The 20,850-nt window shown below is 40.5% G+C and overlaps 1 protein-coding gene and 1 pseudogene across 8 annotated transcripts in view; one reads left to right on the top strand and one right to left on the bottom strand.

Moving 5' to 3' along the window:
- Kdm4c (lysine demethylase 4C) overlaps positions 1 to 20,850 on the top strand; it is a 453,670-nt gene that overhangs the window by 49,842 nt on the left and 382,978 nt on the right. The gene's annotated exons all lie outside the window — the stretch shown is intronic.
- Positions 7,588 to 11,189, bottom strand: LOC147825923 (gametocyte-specific factor 1-like; annotated as a pseudogene).

Raw genomic sequence — 20,850 nt, 5'->3', positions numbered from 1 at the left:
CTCAGCCTCCCAAGTGCTGGGATACAGGCATGTGCCACCATGCCTGGGGCTATTCTTGTTTATTTTTCCTCATATTTAACTTTAGAATCAGTATCTTGAGTCAAAAAACTTATTTCTTGGGACTGCATTTAGTTTACAGACTAAGCTAGAGAACTGTCTTTAAGATGCTGAGTTTTCCTGGCCAAGAATATGGCATACCTTTTCATTCATGTCTTCTTTTAAGTCTTGATGATGAACATTTTAAAGTTATCTTTATACAGATCTTACACATTTCTTAAGTTTATTCCTTTGTATTTTATTTTTTGTTATTTTGGGGGCAATCTCAAAGTCTTAGAAAACGTGCAGTTTTAGTAACTAAGAATTTTTGTTTCCCTGAAAAATTTGAGAGTACATTGCCTTCATGCCCTATCACTCTTTCTATAACTATTTCCTGTTTTTCCTACATAACCACAGTATATCCATCAAAGTTAGAAGTTAACATTGATGCATTACTGTCATCTAACTTTTAGATCCTTTACATTTCCTTATCTGTTATAATAATGTTTTTGTTTTTGAGACAAGATCTCAGTATGTAGTTCAGGCTAGCTTTGAACTCACAGTGATCCTCCTACCTTGGCCTCCTGAGTGCTGGGATTACAGGTGTTCGCCATCACACTTGGCTAATTAAGTTTTTTTTTAGGCAGCAAAACTATCCAGTTCAGAATACTGTATTGTATTTTCTTTTTTTGGGGTCTTTTAATCATCCTTTACTCTCAAATTTGAGGTGATTTTCATGATCTTCACTTTCCTTGATCTTTATTGTTTTGATTTCCATGATCTTCACGCTTTTAAGGATTTTTGGTCAGTGATTTTTGTGGATTTTCCCTTAATTTTGGCTTGTGTCATCCTTTCTTCTGATCAGATTCTTGTGGCTTCTCTGGCAGCATTACCATAGGTCCTATTGTCCTCTGTCCCTTTCAGGTTACCAGGTGGCACACATTTTCATTTTGTTTTACTGGAAACATTCCCTTTGATCACTTAGAATAGTGTATGCTTCTTTGCTCTACAGTTACTTAAAAAAAAAAAAAAACTATGTTAAAAAAGAAAAACTATATAAATATCTTGTGGCTTTCAGGCTTCCAGTTTACTCAATCTTTTTTGACTTAAGTCTTCCTATTTATTCAATAAGCTATAATCTGTTATATATTATGTTAATATTACTATTTCTGTTAAAGCTCAAATTGTTGTAGGCTTGGCCCAAGGAAACTGGGCAAGCTGCTTTCTGTCTTTTTTGCATGTTCCATCATTCTTTATGCACTCCTTTCACTTTTGGCACAGTGAGTATCTAAGCTCACCCTGAACTTTACCTACCTAGCCCAGATGTTTAGAATCTAAGATCTAGGGCAGTGGTGGCAAACCTATGGCATGTGTGTTGTTTTTCTTTTAAGACAAAAGATGTTATGAGTTGTTTTTTCTAAACTAAAACCTAAATATTTAGGCTTAATTGCAATGCTGGCACTTTGCAATATATAAGTGGGTTTTCGGCTGCAGTTTGGGTACTCATTTCTTTTCTTTTCTTTTTTTTTTTTTTGGTACCAGGGATTGAATTTGAGACCTTGCACTTTCGAGGCAGGTGGCAGAACCACTGAGCTAAATCCCAGTCTGCTGGGTACCCATTTCTAAAGGTTCGTCATCACTGGTCTAGGTGCTTTTTTTTTTTTTTTTTGGTACCAGGGATCGAACTCTGGTCCTTGTGCTTGCGGCCAAACTGCTGAGCTAAATCCCTGGCCCGATCTAGGTGCTTCTTGCTATTGAAGTATTGCCCTGGTTCCTCTCAGTGGGCAGAACTAGAGGTTGTGTAGATGTTGCTGCGTGTGTTTATTTACTTATACCTGCACACAAAGAAGGTGATAACAAATGTACTAATATCAGACCATTTTTTTATTTATGGAATCACTTCATAGTCATACTTTCTTTCTTCCTCCCTCCCTCCCTCCTTCTCTCCCATCCTTCTTTTTGGTTTATGAGACAGAGACAGGGTCTTGGTATGTATTCTAAGGTAGCCTTGACCTCACTGTGTATTCCAGGTTGGCCTTGATTTTGCCATGATCCTCCTGTCTCAGCTTCCTGAGTGATGGGATTACAGGTGTGCACCACCATGCCTGGCTCCTCATTTTTTTGAGAGAGTCTTGCTATGTGGTTCAGGCTGGTCTTGAACTTCTGCCCTACCTCAACCTCCCAAATGCTATGATTATAGCGTTTGTGTTTTTAATAGACCTTTGGATTTTGCTTCTGTAATTTTAAAAGGAAATTTGATCAGTACTCTTAAATGAAGTTGGTTGGCAATTTTCCAATTCCAGAAAGTTTTGTTTCTTATTTTAGGCTTACATTTTAAGGAAGGATTTCCAAACTGTGCGTGGTGGCACATGCCTGTAATCCCAGTACTCTGGGAGGCTGAGGCAGGCAGATTGTGCAGGTTTGAGGTTAGCCTGGGCAGTGTAGTGGTTTAGCAAGACCCCGTCTCAAAATGAAAAATAAAAAGGACTGGATGTATAATTTACTGCCAGGGCCTTGGGTTTAATCCCTGTACCAACACCCCTTCACCCCCCCCATTTTCAAGCTTTCTGGTTTTTATTTCTTTCTGTGTTCTGGGACAGTTTACATTTGATCTTAGCCCAAAGGCTGAGAAGTGTATGATCTGGGACAGTGTAAATAACATTGGATTATCTTTCTGCAGAATTCCCTGTAAAACTATCATTTTGGTGCTTAAATTGGGTGTTTTTTTCCTTCTCTTTCCTCCACTCTTTTCTTCTCCCCCACCTTCTAGTTCTTCTTTGCCTTTTCCTTCTCTTTCTTCTCTTTTTTCTTTCTTTTTGTGGCATCTGGAGAAAAGCTGGTAGCAAAGAAATCATATCTGGGACCTGGGTCAGGGGGACCCTGACTTCTCAGTCAGTTCATTGTGTAATGTACTGTCTGAACTTAGCAGAGTGGTTTCCATATATGAGCCTTACTTTCATGAGCGCTCAAATGGAAATAGCCACAGCCTGCTATTCCACAGAAAACTTTGCAGAATAAAAATGATGTACCATGTTAAAGCATAGTGAGGAACCAAGCAAATGTAGGCCCCTCCAACTAGGGATTGAACCCTTCTCACCAAGCTACATCCCTGGCAGAGGCTCCCACCATGTTTTTTAATTTCAGGAGGGGTCTCACTGGGCTGTCCAGCAGGATGTGAGCGCGAAGAGCTGCCAGGGAGGGTAGCAAGTAGCTACTGTCCATGGGCTTTCACAGGTGGTGGCTTGTCTGTTTCCCCTAGGAAAATGGAGAAAGTGCAAGTGGGGACATTTATTTTGTTAGTAAAAAAAAGAAAAATTATGAATCAATCAAAAGTGGCCTAGTGTTTATTTTTGTGACCATTAATGAAAATCTGGTCTTGTATTTATTAGCACCACATTTTCTAACCAAGGAAAGGTGTTGGGTAACTGATTTTACCATGTGCTTGTATCATGACTGGGTTTGTGTTTATGATATGTTGTCTTTTACATGTTTGAGACTTGGAGGAAAATTAAATTTCATCTAGCAGACACTAAAAATACTTTTAGGTCTGTTTGTAGTCAAGGAAGCTGTGTATTGTTATCAGGGTTAAGGAAATAAATGATCAACAAATACTTGTGCAAGGTCCTATGCCAAACACTGCATAGAGAATGAAAATAGATCAACTCCATTTCCCTCTGATGTGATCTTTTGAATGGGTATTTAACAGAAAAATATGCAAACTGCTATAGTTCTCTAAAATAAAACTTCTTGCTTTCGTAATGGAAAAAAAGCATGAATGATGATATTATTGTATGTGGTATTTTTCAACCTCAGCTTTTCAATATAACTAATACCATATATGATTTATGCCAGTGTGAGTCTTTAGGAATAATTTCAAAGTTTGTCCTTTCCCTCCCCTCTCTCCCTCTCTTCCTCTCTTCCTTCCTTCCCTTCCTTCCTTTCTTCCTTGAACTCAGGGCCTTTGCACTGAGCTACTTCCTAAGGCCCTTTTACATTTTTAAAATTTTGAGACAGGGTCTCCCTCAGTTGTGCTGGGATTGTAAGTGTGCACACCATGGCTGGCTTTTTTTGAGACAGGGTCTTGCTGTGTATCCCAGGCTGGCCACAACTCAGGATCTTCCTGTTTCAGCTTCCGGAGGGCTGGCATTGCAGGCTTGGCATTGCAGGCTTGGCATTGCAGGCTTGATCTGCCATGCCTTCACTATTTCAAATCTAAGTATTTTTATATTTGAAACTAAGAATGTATAGTGTACTTGGCCTCACCCTGACTTTTTCTGGCAAGCTGGAATACATTTAGGCAATCTGAAATGTACAAGCAATGCCGTGTCGCTGTAGAGCTGATGGCAGGAGGGGGACAAGGTTCCCTGGTCTGGGCTGCAGGTGCTGCTGGGGCTGCAGTCCGGGAGTTGGGAGTTGGCTACTGCTGCTGCCTGGCCCAGGGAAGAGGACAAAGCCACAGCGGGTTCCAGGAGCCGCTCTGGAGGCTCCAGTGGGCTGGGAAGTGGCCCTGCCTATCCTGGGGGAATCCCAGCCAGGGTGGGGTGGAGGGATTCACCTTCACTTGACACAATTTGAAATTGCCTCCTTTGTGTCATTATCCAATTGCATAAAAATAGGAATTTAGAAAGTGAATTGATTCCTAAATTCATAGAAGTAGGAGAGCAGCCACTTTTTCTGTTGTAGCAGAAATATTTGCTAGCATTGATTGCATAGATTTTTGATTCCTCTGGACCCAAATTTTAGTGTACTTTTGTTACTTTCCTAAAAATTGGAATTTAAGGAGAATTAAGAAAAATCCACGTTTACTAAAAACTTGAGAATTTTTAAAACCCCTTTCCATAAAGATCAGAACTCTGTTGGCCAGTAATGTTAAGTTTACATGTTTTAAAAATGATTTTTAAAGCTTTTAAAAAAGTTTTTAAAGATTTTTGCACTAATTTTTCATAATTTTAAAAAATATTTCTGTTAATTGAAGTTTTATCAATATTCAGTTTAAAGATTACTTTTACCTCAAATTTAAGATAAGTTTGGAAGGATCTAGCAATGAAGAGAATATTGGTCATTTTTAATGGATAGTTTATTAAAAATGCAGATAATGTTCTTTCTGCCTTGTAATCCTTGCTTGCTAGGTGCCTTTCTATAGGATAGAGTATCCATTTTACTTCAGAATTTAATTTTTTACCATCTGTTTCCTTCCAGGATAAGATTTACCACTGTGGTTACATTTATACCTATAGAAGGTTCACCCCCCTTTCTATGTTTTCTTTGTACCTGTTTTTTTTTTCCCCTCAAGGTCTTGCTGGGTAGTTGAGGGTGGTCTTGAGCTCACTATGTAGCCCACATTGGCCTTGAACTCAAGGTGATCCTCCTACCTCAACCTGAGTGCTGGGATTTTAGGTGTGCGGCACCAGGCTCTGTGTTTTTCTTTGTCTTTGACAAATTTATTTATTTTTTATTCATTAAGTTTATCGGTACATTTTAGGTATACAATACAGTTACATTCATCATTGGGAATTTGTACCTTTACATGATATATCTTGGTTCTTATTTTTTTTCCCCATTTCGCTGCCCTCCCTTAAACCCCTCCACCCCTCCCTAGTTACAAAGTCTTTGTTTCTGTTTTTTTCCTTTTCTCATATTAATTCCGTTCCCTTCTTTCCTTTCCCCTACTCCCCCACTTCCCCTTCGCGTTTGGACCTTTTCTTCCTATTTCACATTATCTATTATACATTTTGATCCTTATTTACACTTTCAGTTTCTCCCAACAGAGAAACTATTCGATATTTACACATGTGTGTCCTATTTATTTCACTTAAGAGCATGGTGTCAATGTACATCCATTTAGCTATAAATGTCTCTAGTTTCTAATTCTTTATGGCTGAGTAGTACTTCATTTTATAAAAAAACCCCACCTCTTCTTTACCCATTTTCCAGTTGATGGCAGTTGGGCTGTTCCCAAGTTTTAGCCATTACAAACAGTGCTGCTATAAACATAGGTGCACATATATCACTGTGGTATGTTTCTTTTAATTCTGGGGAGATACCCAGCAGGGGAATAGCTGGGTCAAATGGGACCTCTAATCCTAGTTTTTTGAGGTATTTCCATACTGATTTCCACAGTGGTTGCACCAGTCTGCACTCGCACCAGCAATGGAGAAGGGTTCCTTTTTCCCCATAGCCCCTTGTTATTGGTTGATTTCTTTTCTTTTCTTTTTTTTTTCTGGTACCTGGGATAGAACTCCAGTCACTTGTGCAGCAGGTGGCGAAACAACTGAGCTAAATCCCCGGCCCTATTGGCTGATTTCTTAACAGCAGCCATTCTTTCTGGGGTGAGGTGGAATCTCAGTGTTGTTTTCATTTTCATCTCTCGAATGACCAGTGATGTTGAACATTTTTTCTTATGTTTATTTGTTGTTTCTACTTCTTTGTCTGAGAAATGTCTATTCATTTCAGATGCCCATTGCAATATCTGTATCTGATGTGACATTCTTCTGCATTGCAATGTGAGGAAATTGTTTTTATGAAACATTACAAGCCTCTCTCTAGACAGGTTTCATATTTGGAATTTAGATTTCATATTCAGGAGTATAGTTTGTGAATTTTCTTTCCTACTGCTATTAATGACACATTTGCCAACATTTCCCAAAAGATCAAAGTGTATTGGTAGGATGCATGGTTTCATATAGAAAAGGCTTTTATCCCCCATGGTACTGGGGATCGATCCCAGGACTTCTGTCCTGAGCTACAGCCCTGACCCCCTTTTAAATTTTGAGAGAGGCTCTGACTAAGTCACCAAAATGTCCAGGCTGGGCTTGAATTTTAGGTCCCTCTTTGTTAGCCTCCCAGAATGCTGGGATTACTGTTGTGTACCACCAGGCCTGGCCAGAAAAGATTTTTTTTTTTGGTACGGGGGATCGAACTTGGGATCGAACTTGGGACCTTGCACTTTCAAGGCAGGCAGCGGAACCACTGAGCTAAATCCCTCAGCAGAAAAGATTTTTTTATACTTGTGTGCCACTGTTTTTTTTTTTAAATGAGAACTTACCTTTCAGTGCTAATGTTAATATTGATGTTATAGTGTCTGATTATTTCACAGTTAAACATATTTTAATGAAGATCCAGACTATTCTTCATTTAACCTGTAAATTTTAAAGTATTTATAGTTGTGTTATTGGTTGTGTAATAGAGTGAGATTAAGGGAACAGCCCTAAGCAGTTTATTTCCAATTAAAAACCTTTCACACAAGGGCTGGGGATTTAGCTCTGTGGCACCGAGCCTGCCTCGCAAGTGCAAGAACCTGAGTTTGATCCCCGGTACCAAAAACAAAAACAAAAACAAAAACAAAAACAAACCAAAAACCTTGAACACAAACGTAAAACCCAATCCTAGCCATTGTAATTAAAATAATACCACAATTTTTTTTTGTTTTTTCATTACTGGGGATTAATCGCTCAGGACCCTGTGTATTCTAGGCAAATGCTCTACCACTGATTTATGTACACTCCTGGCCAGAAGAAACATAGCCCTCTGTTGAGGTGTTCATTAGGCGGTCTTGTTTTAGGAAAGCTTCATAAACGTAACATGGAATTGCCAAAATTAAAAACTCAAAGTGATCGATTGGTTTACAGAAGGATTCTTAATGAACTGTTTCACATAGAATTAAAAAAATTTTTTTAAGGAAAAATAATCTTTATTTAAACAAATAAAAACATTTAATATACCAATGCAAGAGTTGTTACCTAAAACTTGACAGTTAAGATTTTTCTTTTACTGTGCTGGGGATTGAAAACAGGGCCTCCTGCATGCAAGGCCAGCACCCTGCAACTGAATCACGTTTCCTGCCCCACAGTTAAGATTTCCTTGAAGCTTAAAAAAGACTGGAAAATAAATCTTCAGACTGCTGGCTCTTTAATCCACACTTCTCCATCAGTTTTTCTTTTCTTTTTTTTTTTTTTCCGGTACCAGGGATCGAACTTGGGATCTTGCACCTGTGAGGCAGGTGGTGGAACCACTGAGCTAAATCTCTGGCCCACCGTCAGTTTTTCTGCCTTTTTCTACCTTTTATTGTTGTTAGGATGCTTATGAGCTATAGGCTCTTTTTTTAGGTCTCTTGAGTCGCTTTCACAGACCAGCATTTTTGGAGTAAAAGTTTTAAGAATGAATTAAGAGTGATCCATGTTATCTACATTCCAGACAACTGTGTCAGGAATCTGATTGGGAGCACTAGAAAGTTTTTCATTTAATTCCAAACTTGGAGAAATAAACTTGGGAAGATTAACTAGTTCATCATCTATAGCATTTCTGTATACACAGTTAGCCTCATGTTCCTTGAGCCTTTTGATTGGTACCACATGACAAGCATTATATTTGCAGTTAGCCATCTTTTTAGCTATGTTTGGATTTTTCTTTTTGCATGACGCCAGGTGGTACTGTAACCTGCTGGCTGGCATCCTGTGAGTTGGGTTATAAGGACATATTTTTAAGGCTTCTGGCTCCACGAGGCCTTATCTCAAAGTAGCATCTCTCAAGATTTCTGAAGTGTTCTCAAGATTCCAGGGAAGTGTCCCTGGAAGAGGAATACAGTCCTTTCTGAGAAGGGTGGTGCTGTTTTGCTGCTCAGCTTCCTCTTTTTTTTTTTTTTTTTTCCAGTACCAGGGATCGAGCTCTGGACCTTGCAGTTGTGAGGCAGGTGCTGGAACCACTGAGCTACATCCCCGGCCCTAGAATTAAAATTTTTTGTTTAGCGGGTGCAGTGGTGCATATCTATAATCCTGGCACTTGGGAGGCTGAGGCAGGAGAATTGCCAGGGTAAATTTAAGGCCAGCCTGAACTATATAGCGAGAACCTATTGCAAAAAAAAAAAAAAATTTTTTTTTGGTTTAAAGTATGTTTTAATTTTCCATATATTTTCAGAAGCACACTACTTACTTTGATTGTTTCATTGTAAAAATGTGTATACTTTTATCTCATTGTACACATCAGAGTCCTATGAATTAATCTGTGTTTTATAACATTCATTTTACCTCTTGGCAACCCTTTCCTGATTTTTGTGTTCAATATTCCCTTGTTTTAAAAAAATTGATTTATTTTATATGCATTTATCCTTGAATAGTTTTAATTTTTTGGTTTGTGAAAATGGGCCTATACTCTGTATATTCCAAGATTTAACTTTCTAAGATTTTTACAGATATATATTTGACAGTATTATTATCAAGTAGCTCCTTTTAGAAATGGCTCACCAGTTAAACATTAGCAAGCTTCCAGAGTGCTCACCTCATGGTTCTAGGTCTTTCTCCTCTGGAACAATGAATTGAACAAGACGGGCTAAAAATGGTGACAAAGTTTTTTTGAGAAAGTGTGGATGGAGAGTAAGGGAGAACAGCCTCTGCAGAGCAAACTTGGACTGAACAAGAGAGGAAAAAGATAAAAGGAAAAATAAATGTACTTCCTGGTTCTGGAGGACACAGGGCAGCTGTCTAGAAGGGGCTGATACAGGCTCTTCATGGCACTTGTGCCCTTTTATGCCATCCACACCTCATGGGAACCTGGAGAACTTTCCTACATATGGGGTCCTGAGAGGCCGGGCTGTGTAGATTCTGGGGTCCTGCCAGCCTTTCTTCCCAGCCAGTCTAAGCCACGCCCTATCTCCTATCAGTAGTTTTCCATGTTTTCACTGCTGCATAATTCCATTAAGTGAATAGTAGAGTTTGTTGATTCTCCTGAAGATTGATGTTTGGGTTGTTTTTAGTTTTTAGCTGTTACAGAAATGCTACCATGATTATTTTTTGCATATCTATTGTCTTTGACCCATGAACAGTTGGAGGTTATATTTATGAGCTCGCTGTCACCTTTTTTTTTTTTTTGGTACCAGGGATCGAACTTGGGTCCTTGCGCTTGCGCAGCAGACAGCGAAACCACTGAGCTAAATCCCCAGCCCTACTGTCACCTTTAAAACAACTCAAATCCTGTTTCCTTTCAAGACCCATCTCAAATCCACCTCTTTTCTAAGTCTTCTCTTACAGAGCCCATCTGTGGTCTTCTTTTTCTCAGAAACTCCTATAGCATTTACATTTGTACATCGACTTGGATGCTGAAGTTTATGCTGCTCGGTATTGTCAACTTTACTAGGATTCACTTCTAGGTTTTCACTTTCTGACAAAGAGGAAGGAATCAGTGATCAATTGTCTGGTCTTTATTGGTGGTGTTGACTTCCTTCAGATTTTGGTCAACCTGTTACCCTGTCCCAATCTTGTACTGCCTGAGTGGCCTACCTGAATTTCTACCCTGCCCTAATCTTGTTTGTCCTAGAGGACAGTGTGTCTGTAGGCCACAGGTTCCTCCTCTTCTGGCAGCCAGTGGGTAGGTAACTGATTGGGTCTAAGATGAGTGTGACCACTAGACAGCCTCTGACTTCATTGTACTGTAATGCCATCTGCATGCTGAATGACACTTTCCACCCAGCACCATTGATAGGTTCAGTTGCCATGCGATGATGGGCAAGAAGGATAAAAGGAGCAAAAAGAGATGCTGACAAAATTCCCAGAAAATCTGCCCACTCACAGAAAAGTTATGAATATTCCTCCCCTTCTTTAGTCTATATCTCCCCTCATTTCCTTCACCTGGTGTCTGTAACCTCCCAGCCCCCAAGGAATTGAGAAGTTGATGCAAGTTTGCTCTCTCACTTCTGTTCTTGGCCTAGTATAAGACTTTGCTACTTAATGGGAGCTTGGTTTTGTTATTGATTCCTTCATTCTGAGAGGGGAAAAAGGACTGGGTTTGTGGTATTAAAAAAAAAAAAAGTAACAAAGTTAGGCAGCTACCATGAGAGGATTCCTTTTTACTTTTGACTGGGTGGAAGCTGACCTCAACCACCCAACTCTCCCTTTTTATCTTCCTGCCCATTCTTTCAGTTCTCACTCACCCAGGCACCCCTGGGTTTTGTCTTAGTATTTTGGGTTTTACCACAGGGTGACAGTGTCATGCTATGTAGTCCAGGCTGGCCCATATTGATCTCCAACTCTAGTCTTCCTGCCTCCGCCTTCCAGTGCTGGGATTACAGTTGGTGGTGTATGCACTACCATACCCAGCTGGATTTTGTCTTTGCAAACTTCGTGCCCTTGAGTGAGTTTGTTCACTTTCTGATTGTTGATCATGTTTACTGCTTAAATGTTAGCTGGCTTAGCTGTTGTTAATGCGGAGGTTCTTCTTTCTGATTCAGCAGGACACTGATGGGCGGGAAGAGTCTCCGGATGGCATCCTGGATTACTTTAAGTGGCCTTGTTTATGGTCTCTGTAGCTCTTTCCATCAGGCCCTGTGTGTACATTTTTGAGATTGCTTCTTTATCTTTACCTATCTTAAGATAAGAAAGTTCTTTTCTCTTTCTTTATTGTTTCCAGGTATTTGAGTTTCAATAATCCCCATAATAAGATGACGATTTATACCTCCCATCACAGTCTCAAGACTGCATTAAAAATAACCCATAATAAATTTTTGTATTTAGCTGTAGAAGCAAAGAATTATACTGAGAAGGGGAGCATACAGGGCAAACTGACAATAAATGGATATAGGTAAAGCGTATACTTAAAAAAACTATTCCTACTGTTTTTCTGAGTTTGAAGTTATTTTTTCTTATTTTGAGACGGGTTTCACTTTGTAGTTCTGGCCGACTTTAAACTCACTATGTAGGGGCCAGGGATCTAGCTCAGTGGTTCCACCACCTGCCTCGCAAGTTCAGGGTCCAAAGTTCGATCGCCAGTACCACAAAAAAACAAAACTTGCTAGGTAGCTCAGGCTGGCCTTGAATTCTAGGTGATTCTCCTGTCTGAAGTTATTTCTAAAGAGAAAGTTAAAAATATATTGTTTATAGTAGTGCCAAGTGTAAGAATAAACCATGACAAAGAGCTTTGTGATATGAGATACTCACTTAAAGTTTTCCCTAACACAAACTAAACTGTTACTGATTTGACTTTCTCCTAACTCAGGGATGGGGAGCTTGATAACTATGTTGAGTCACAAATTTTTGAACTTTGATTATTTTTATGCATACAAGACAGTAGTTCTTTGCAAAAGTTACTGAGTAGTTTTCATTTTGGTTAGAAATATGAATCATAAAGAAAGGTAAATCTATATTTTATTTCTACTTTATACTTCTAAGTGTGCATTTATTTGCCTATGGTTTTTGGTTTTTCGAGGCTCTCACTGTGTAACCCAGGCTAGTCTCCAATTCTGTGTGGCTAAGCTGGCCTTGAACTCCCGGTTTTTCTGCTTCAGCTTCCCAAATGCTGGGATTATAGGCGCCTTGTACTACCATGTCTAACATTTGCCTGTCTTACAGAACAAAGTGTCCTTATGGAGAAAAGGCCCACGATTAGGAGCCCTGGATTGTCTCTCTTGCATAAACCATAATGCAGGACCTACCACTTTTAGCTTCTGTTTTTTTTTTTTAATAATAGAGTGAGAATTAAAACTCGAAAGTAACAATACGACCCAGAATCCTTCTTTATTTTTACAAATCCTTCTACCACCTAACCTTTTACTGTTGTAATTCTCAGACTTCATTTGATCTTAAAAATTTTTTATCTCATCCTTACAGGGGCTTTCCAAAGGATTCGACTTAAATTTTGTAGAAGCAGTAATAGTGTTGTAGTCATCATTCATTTCTGTACATTGTGTTTAATTATAGCTCATAATGGTGTAACTCGTATAAACTGGATTGGAAATACATAGTGTTGACTTGCTAAGCTTGAGTTAGTTCACCTGGTTCTTGGATGTAGTAGGCAAATCCTATTATATGAGGGCATACATGGGCTTTTTCAGGGAGCACAGTATTCCTTATCTGGTTAGGCAAAAGGTAATTGAAGAAAAAAAAGATGATTAAGAGCTTTTATAGAAGGCCAGTAGGAATGAATAGGTACAAATGGCTCATTTAGTAATCATACTCAGTACTTCAAAGTGAATTTTGAGTCATTCAAGTTAATTTCTTTTTTTTCCTTTTCTTTCTGTGTGTGTGTGTGTGTGTGTGTGTGTGTGTGTGTGTCTGAGAGAGAGACAGACAGACACAGGGTCTCACCATGTAGCCCAGGGTGGCCTTGAATTTGCAGTGATCCTCCTGTCTCAGCCTCCCAAGTGTGGGGTTACAGATGTGTATATGGCTGCTGATTCAAGTTAATTTCCTTAATATTATATCAAAGAAATGCTGAGCATGATGCTGTGCACTTGTCATCCCAGCACTCGGGAGGCTGAGGTAAGAGGATTGTGAGTTTGAGGCCAACCTGGACTACATAGAGAGGTTGAGGTTAGCATGGGCTACATAGGACAGATCTTGTCTCAAAAAGCAACAAAAATTATGTCACAGAACTGATTATACTGGGAAGGTACAAATAGGTATGAATAAAACTTTCATTTGATTCACATTTAGTATTTGTATACCAGGTTTCTTTCCCATTTGGCATTGTTAATAAATTTACATTTGATTTTTGTTGTTGCTTTTTTTGGAGACAAGGTCTTGCTTTGTAGTGCAGGCTGACCTCAACCTCACTTTGTAGCCCAGACTGGCCTCGAACTCCTGTCCATCCTCCTGCCTCAGCCTCCTGAGTGCTGGGATTAAAGGCGTGTGCCATCACTCCTGGCTATACACTGCTTTGGTTAACTTAAGTGGAAAGGGATTTGACATGGAAACTAGGGGCTAGGTGGAGTAGGATTGAAGACTGCTGAAGCAGGCGCTTGGTGAGATCCCCAGCAATGTCTCCCAGAACACACTGCAGGAGGGGCTTTCCAGGGAACTGCCACGTGTGGTACAGATGGGAGGCTGAAAAGTCAGGGTCCAGACTCAGGGCACTGGCTGAGATCTGGGGAGTGGGAAGTTGTGGTGTCTGTTCTGTGAACACACCATTTCATTTGTGACCCAGGGACCAGGGACAGTGCTAGAAATGCTACTTCAGAGACAAACTGTCAGATCTATTTCAGAAAGAAGGACACTTTATAGGTTTTTACCTCTCTCCTCACTTCTGCCTAGTTCTGAGGTCAGGTCTCTTGAGATTGGAAGATCATTATCTGTAATGTCTATTGCAAATAAGTCTCAGCTCCCCAGTCTCTGTAGTCCTGTGATGATGCAGACACTCAAGCATCTCCTCTGTAACTTGCATTATACTTCTGATCATTCAGCCTGCTTCCTTTCCCCCTACTGCCACTTCCTCTCAGTCTGGGGCTTTGCAGTCTCTTGACCCTTTTCTGCTTATCTTCTCTCATTCTCTGCATATACAGAAAGTGGTCAGTGACTGCTATAGCCCTCATTGTGCTCTCTTGGTTCCCCACTTCTTGACTTCCTGGGGAAGAGATTGAACCAGCTCAGGTCAATTATATGGTGGTCTGTAGAACTGGCTCCACTTCTATAGGTGGGAGAGCTTTTTGGGGGCAGCAACTTTTTCTGAAAGATCTTATTACAAGAGCTAAGTTACAGTATTGTTTGTAGTAGTTTATGTTCCATAAAGTCATGAACAGTGGATAAGTGAATGTTGAAACTGTTCCTAGAAGAGATACAGGGTTACATTCTGACTAGCCTGTGGTCACATCATTTTCATTGGCTGATCTTGTTTTGTGTTTCTGTTTAATGGCACCTTATGTAATATATGTTAGAGTTTGTCTCTAGATGTTCCCTCAAAGCCTCATGTGGTCATAGGTGGGGCTTTTCAAAGGTGGCTGGATATAGCATGTACTGGGATTAAGTGTTGATGTTGGGATTCAGGGTGTGTGATTAATAAATTAGTCCACTGGTTTGGCATAGTTCTGGATGTGAGTAATGGGAAGGGTCACCCTGGGTGTGAGTGTTATCCATCCTAAGGTCTTGTAGCCTGTGTATAATATAAGGGACAGAAAGAGGGCTGCTGTCCATTTGCTGCTTGCTTCCTTGCTACTTCACTGCTTCACTGCCTTCTTGCCTTCTGCCTGCCATGAACTGTTTCTTCTCAGTTAGGTCTCTCTGCCACGCCACCCTGCCTTGAAATTAGCCAGCTATGAACTGAAACTTTTACAAATTGAACTGCAATAAACCTTTCCTGCTTTAACTTTGGGTGTCATGTATTGTGTCTTAGTGTTATGACATGTGTTTAGATGTCTTCCCAAAGGCTCATGCAGTCATAGGTGATGCTTTTCAGAGGTGGCTGGATCTCAGGTGTGTGTTGCTGGCGTTAAGTGTATGATGCTGAGATTAAGTTGTGCAATGCTGGGATTAAGGATGTGTGATTACTAAATTAGTCCACTGATTGGTTTGGCATAGTTCTGGATGTGGATAATGGGAAGGGCCCCTCCCCCCTGGGTAGGGTGGCACCACACCAAAGGGCGGATAGCCTGGAAGAGACGAAAGGGAGAGGCAGGCTGCTTTGCTACTTAGCTGTTTGCTGCCTTCTGCCTGTCATGAACTGTTGCTCCTCTGTAATGCTCCTATCCCGTGCTGCTCTGTCTTAGAGCCAGCCAACTGTGGACTGAAACCTCTACAAACTGTGAGCTATAATATACCTGTCCTTCTTTAACTTTGGATGTTAAGTATTTTGTCTCAGCAACGAGAAAAGTAACTAAGAAAATATAGACTTGTTGCTTTATTAACATTGAATTCATAGTCATCAGCACTATAAATCATGCTTGAATGGAGCTTATTAACAAATGTTTTGTCCTAAGCCATGTCATCGCTTTCTTTTACTTAGCAACATGAGAGGACACTGAGCTTTATGCTTGGGGGCCATTTTCAACAGCCCAGTCACCAGAAAAATGCATAAAGATACGGGTACTAAGTAGTAGACCATAAAAAGAACACTTTTACAGTATGGGAGCTGAAAGGAGAAGGCCCCGTTTAACCTTAGCTGGCAAGATGTGCTTTGTTATTCAGATTTTTCATTGCTCTCTGCATGTCTGTCAGTGACCATGTGAGTGCCACAAGTTGTGGTTTTTGGGGTTATAAATTTTCGTGAGTCGACAGATTTGCAGATGCAGAATCCAGGAGTGGTGCAGACTGATTATGTTTCTAGTGAGAAATGAGAAGAGTATTGGCAGAGGACATTATCAGGTGGGGAGAGACTGTCATGAAAGTCTCGAGATTGTCCACATATTAGCTAAATGTTGAAAGGTGGGTTTTGCCACATAGCAGAGACTGACAACAAGTACCACAGTAGTTATGAGTTTGGATGCTAGAATTTCAGATTAGCTTCAGATCTCACTTTAAGAGCATACAAATGGTGAGACCCTGGGCAAACATTTTATTCTTGTTTTTTGTTTTTGATACTGAGGATTGAACCTGGGGCTTTTCAGTGAGCCACACCCCTCAGCCCTTTTTACATTTTTTATTTTGAGACAGTCTTGAACTTGTGATCCTCCTGCCTCAGCCTCCCAGAGTGCTGGGATTACAGGTAAGTGCCACCATGCCTGGCAAACATTTTATTCTTGCTTGTTAGTGCAATCAAGATATTCATGGTCACTCAATAAAATCATGAGGTTTCCACTAGGGAACATTACTGCAAGAGCATTTTAAACTTGTATTTCTTGGCTCAGAGAAATAAAGATAAAAGAAAGAAGGCCTGGGGATTTAATTGTAATCACATGATTAGTTTTAAGTTTAATCATAAATGTATATTAAGAAAAAAAATCAAGGAACAGAAAATTTATAAACTGGCTTCTGAGAGTAATGAATATTAGTTGTTAATCCAAAAAGAAAATGAAAATGTTCAAAGATGATCATTATTACTTGTAGAGAAAAGAAACTTAAAACCAGACTTTTTTTGCTTTTCGTATTGGCAAGTAGTTGGGTTATACATTTTTAGATACTTTAACATATTTTTAGTTTTATGATGATCATATGTTGACTTTAGTCTGATTCTAAAATTGAGCTAATGAGGTCTTTACTGTCATTGCCTGATTTGTAGGTGGAACTAGTTTTGTGTGGTTAAGAGAGCAGGATGCTAAAAGGGGCAAAGTGTGCTTCCCAGACCAGTCAGCAGACTAGGTCAAGGGCTGACATTTAGTTTCAATAGCTGCTAATTTGCTGCGTGTTGTAACAGTCTCCATGTCTCAGTTTCTTGTCAGAGCTATTGTTCTGTGTCCTACACCAGAAATCTTTTGTTCCTCTCACTTCTGTCAGGAAATTGTGTTTGGAATATATTGAATTGGCCATCTGATCGCTTCTCACTGTCCTTGTGGTCCAAGCTGCTGTTTCGCCCTGTGTGTTACTCTAAACCACCCTCTCCCTGTTCCTGTGCTTCTATCCATGTCCGTTTTGTCACAGCCTGAATGTGACTTAGAAAGTGGGAGCCAGCCTGCTTCTCTGCTTCAGGTCCCCTAGAAGACGTACTTAGAGGACAGAGTCATCTCTTGGAAGGGAAATGGGCATTTTGAGTCCCGAGAACTGGAAAGGTAAGGGGAGGAGCCCAAGTCACTCCTGTCCCACTCAGAGTAAAGGCCAAACTCCTTTTCTTCCCAGTCTTATTTCTCAGCCTTCTTGGTCTTCCTTACTAATTTCTAAGCATACTCACCTCTTTTCCCTTCTTGCCCAGTGCTGGGATCAACCACTCTACTACTGAGCTATACCCACAGTTTTTAAAATGTTTTTGTTTCAAGTCAAAGTCTGAATCAGTTGCCCAGGCTGGCCTTGAACTTGAAATCCCCCTGCCCCAGCCTCTTGAGCAGTTGGGAGTAAAGGTGTACACTGCCCTGACTGGCTCCTTGCTATTTCTTTTTCTTTTTTTTTTTTTTGGTAATGGGGATCGAACTCCAGACCTTGAGCTTGTGAGTCAGGTGGCAGAACCACTGAGCTAAATCCCCGGCCCCCTTTGCTGTTTCTTGAAGAGCCCTAGAGGCTCCACCCTTGCTTTTGCCTCAGCCTGAACTACTCTTCAGGTACCTGTGTGATTAATCCTAACTTGGGGCCTCTCCTGAGTTTGAGCTCCTCTGAAAGGCCTTCCTTTGTCTCCTCTGTGAAACAACAACCCTTCCCTTTGCTCTGGTTTCTTCTTCATAGCCTTCACTACTTATTTATCATCTGCTTCACTCCATTAGAATCAGGAGTTTGTTTCATTCTATAGAGTGCCTGCCCAGCAGTTAGGTAGTCAATAACTGTTTGATTCTCTCCGCTTCTCTTTGCTTCGCTTTGCTTCTCTTCGCTTCTCTTCTCTTCTCTTCTCCTCTCTTCTCTTCTCCTCTCCTCTTCGCTTTGCTTCTCTTCGCTTCTCTTCTCTTCTCTTCTCCTCTCTTCTCTTCTCCTCTCCTCTCCTCTCCCCTCCTCTCTTCTCCCCTCCCCTCCCCTCCCCTTTCTTTCTTTACTGGTTTCTTTGAGACAGCATCTTGCTGTGTAGTTTAGGGGTCTTCAGCTCACTCTATAGCCCAGGGTGGCCTTGAACTTGAAGCAGCCCTTCTGTCTCAGCCTCCTGAGTGCTGGGATCACAGACATGCGCCACCATGCGGTCCAGTTTTCTCTTTAGTGGCTTTTTTCTTTGCCACCCTTGTACTTTGGCAGAGGTTGGGGGTGGGATGCTGCCTTTCCTGTACCAAATATTTTTTCTACCCAGGTAATCTGTGGGCTTCTTCCCTTTTCTCACTGCTCAGATTTTTCTTTTCTAATATTCTTTACCAACCAAGCAAATGAATCTGTTTTCTAAGTGACTTTCCTGTGTTTGGTACTGGTGCTTTCCTTTTTCTGAATTTGCTATCAGATTATGTGAATACTTTAACATTTTGGCACTCGTTCCTTCCATTAGCTGACAAATTACTGCAGCAGATATTGAACCAGGGTGGGTGCCAGGCTGCAAGCCAGGGGCTAAAGAGATGGAGAGCCTGCCTTTCCCTTCTGAGCTGATAGAGGACGGGTGGCAGGATGTGCCGACACTTGGGAGAGGTAACAGCTGCAATAAGGAAGGCAGAGAGGCAGGTGGGAACTTGGGCGACTCATCAGGCCTGGTCAGAGGGTTGGGGATCTCAAGGCTGGGCCGGAGCTGCCAGGTGAGGAAACTAGCAAAGGCTGCTCCAAGGGCAGGAACCATCTTTGAAATCTCAGAGAGCTTCACTTGCTAGAGAAGCACAAGCCAGTGGGTATGTTGGAGTGCATGGTTGGCTTTCTGTGTTTGAGTGTTTTGCATCAGCATATTCAACCAACCATGGATCAAAGATATTTGAAAAAACACTTTCCATTCATACTGAACACATGCAGACTTTTTTCTTACTATAATATTGTGGATAGGTAAGTTAATTAGCTATCTTGTGGGAAGTTAGACAGGGCTCCCCTCAAGGCCCCAGTCCTCACCGAGCCAACATGGAGAACAGTTGAGGCAAATTCAGTGGTAGTATTATAAGAAGAGGAACTACTTCCCCTAGAGATAGATAGCAGTGATTGATATTCTAAATGGGAAATTCCTTGTATGTGACTTGTTTTCCCATTTGATCCCCATTTAATCAATATTACCTGGGTGACTGTACTTGTAACCTTATTGGTTGGTCAAGGTTTGTCCCACCTCATGCCCACCTTGTAAATTTCCATTGGGTCTTACAGTTTTGTCCATTTTGTATCTGCTTCACCTCATGGCTTTGCTGTATAAAACATCTTTGAAAAGTGGGGTGGGCCGGCAACCCACTTTCCCATACCCCTTCCGTCTCTCTTAGATAGAAGCTTTCTTTCAATATGTTTTTCCTACTCTTAACCTCCATTGTTCCTAGAATTCATTCTTCGATTTTAGAGAACACAAACTTGCGTTTTGGATACCTAGCAGGTGGTGGGAGTTACATCTGTTCCTCCTATATCAATAATTCTGTAAAGAGTTGGAGAGAGAGAGAGAGAGAGAAGAGGGGAAGGGGAAGTGAAAAGAATTGAGCTGGGTGTGATGGCGCACACCTGCAATTCCAGCCCTTGGGAGATCTGAAGCAGGAGGATCACTGTGAGTTGGAGGCCAGCCTGGCTACATAGTGAGCTCAGTGGCAGCTTGAGGTACAGAGTGAGACCCTGTCTCAAAAAAGAAAGCTGTAAAGAATCGAGATGTGTTATGTCCATGTACAAACTCCCCATGATGGATGTAAACATTATGTACTGCAAACACGTACTAATAAAACATTAAAATTTTTTGTGAAGAAAATACAACAACTATTAATTTACACTAATATATGAAACATTACAAATTTAGAGATAATTTAAAGCCTACAGAAGTATATATGTAGGTTATATGAAAATATGGTGGCATTTCATATAAAAAACTTGAACATTGTTGGATGTCAGTGTCTTGGGAAGTCCCAGAATAGTGATGGCGAACCTTTTAGAGACAAGTGCCCAAAGTGCAATCCAATACCCACGTATTTGTCACAAAGTGCCAGCACTGCAGTTAAACCTGAATATTGAGGTTTTAGTTTAGAAAGAATAAAATAACATCTTTTGTCTTAAAGAAAAACACAATAACAGAGTTTTCAGTGATACAAATGACTTTAGTGAAAGTTAGCAGTTTGCGTTTGGCGTGCTTTTGCACAATTAATGTGACTTTTGCTGTCCTATGAGTGCCAATAATTTGTCAAACCTGGGCTCCTATTTTGTTAGGTTGAGAGCAACATATGCAGCACTCAGGTCATCTGTCACTCTGTTTCTTCTGTCAGATTTGATATAAGTCAGAGCTGAACACAGCTGCTCACAAGCATGAGATGAATGATCCAAACAAAGTAAGAAAAGCAATCCCAAGTGCTATCATTGACTTAAAATTATTTGGCAGAGAATTCCAAATAAGGATTTCATTTTCAGAACTACTGTTTGTGCTGTCCTTTGTCATTTCTTCACCCTCTATCTTCTCAAGTGTTTCATG

This window comes from Heterocephalus glaber, unplaced genomic scaffold (genome assembly GCF_053883595.1).
Source record: "Heterocephalus glaber isolate CG9 unplaced genomic scaffold, H.glaber_assembly_v1.0 deba00001481, whole genome shotgun sequence".
NCBI lineage: Eukaryota > Metazoa > Chordata > Mammalia > Rodentia > Bathyergidae > Heterocephalus > Heterocephalus glaber.
The sequence above is the reverse complement of the archived record's forward strand: the minus strand, read 5'-3'. Positions and strand labels throughout refer to the sequence as shown.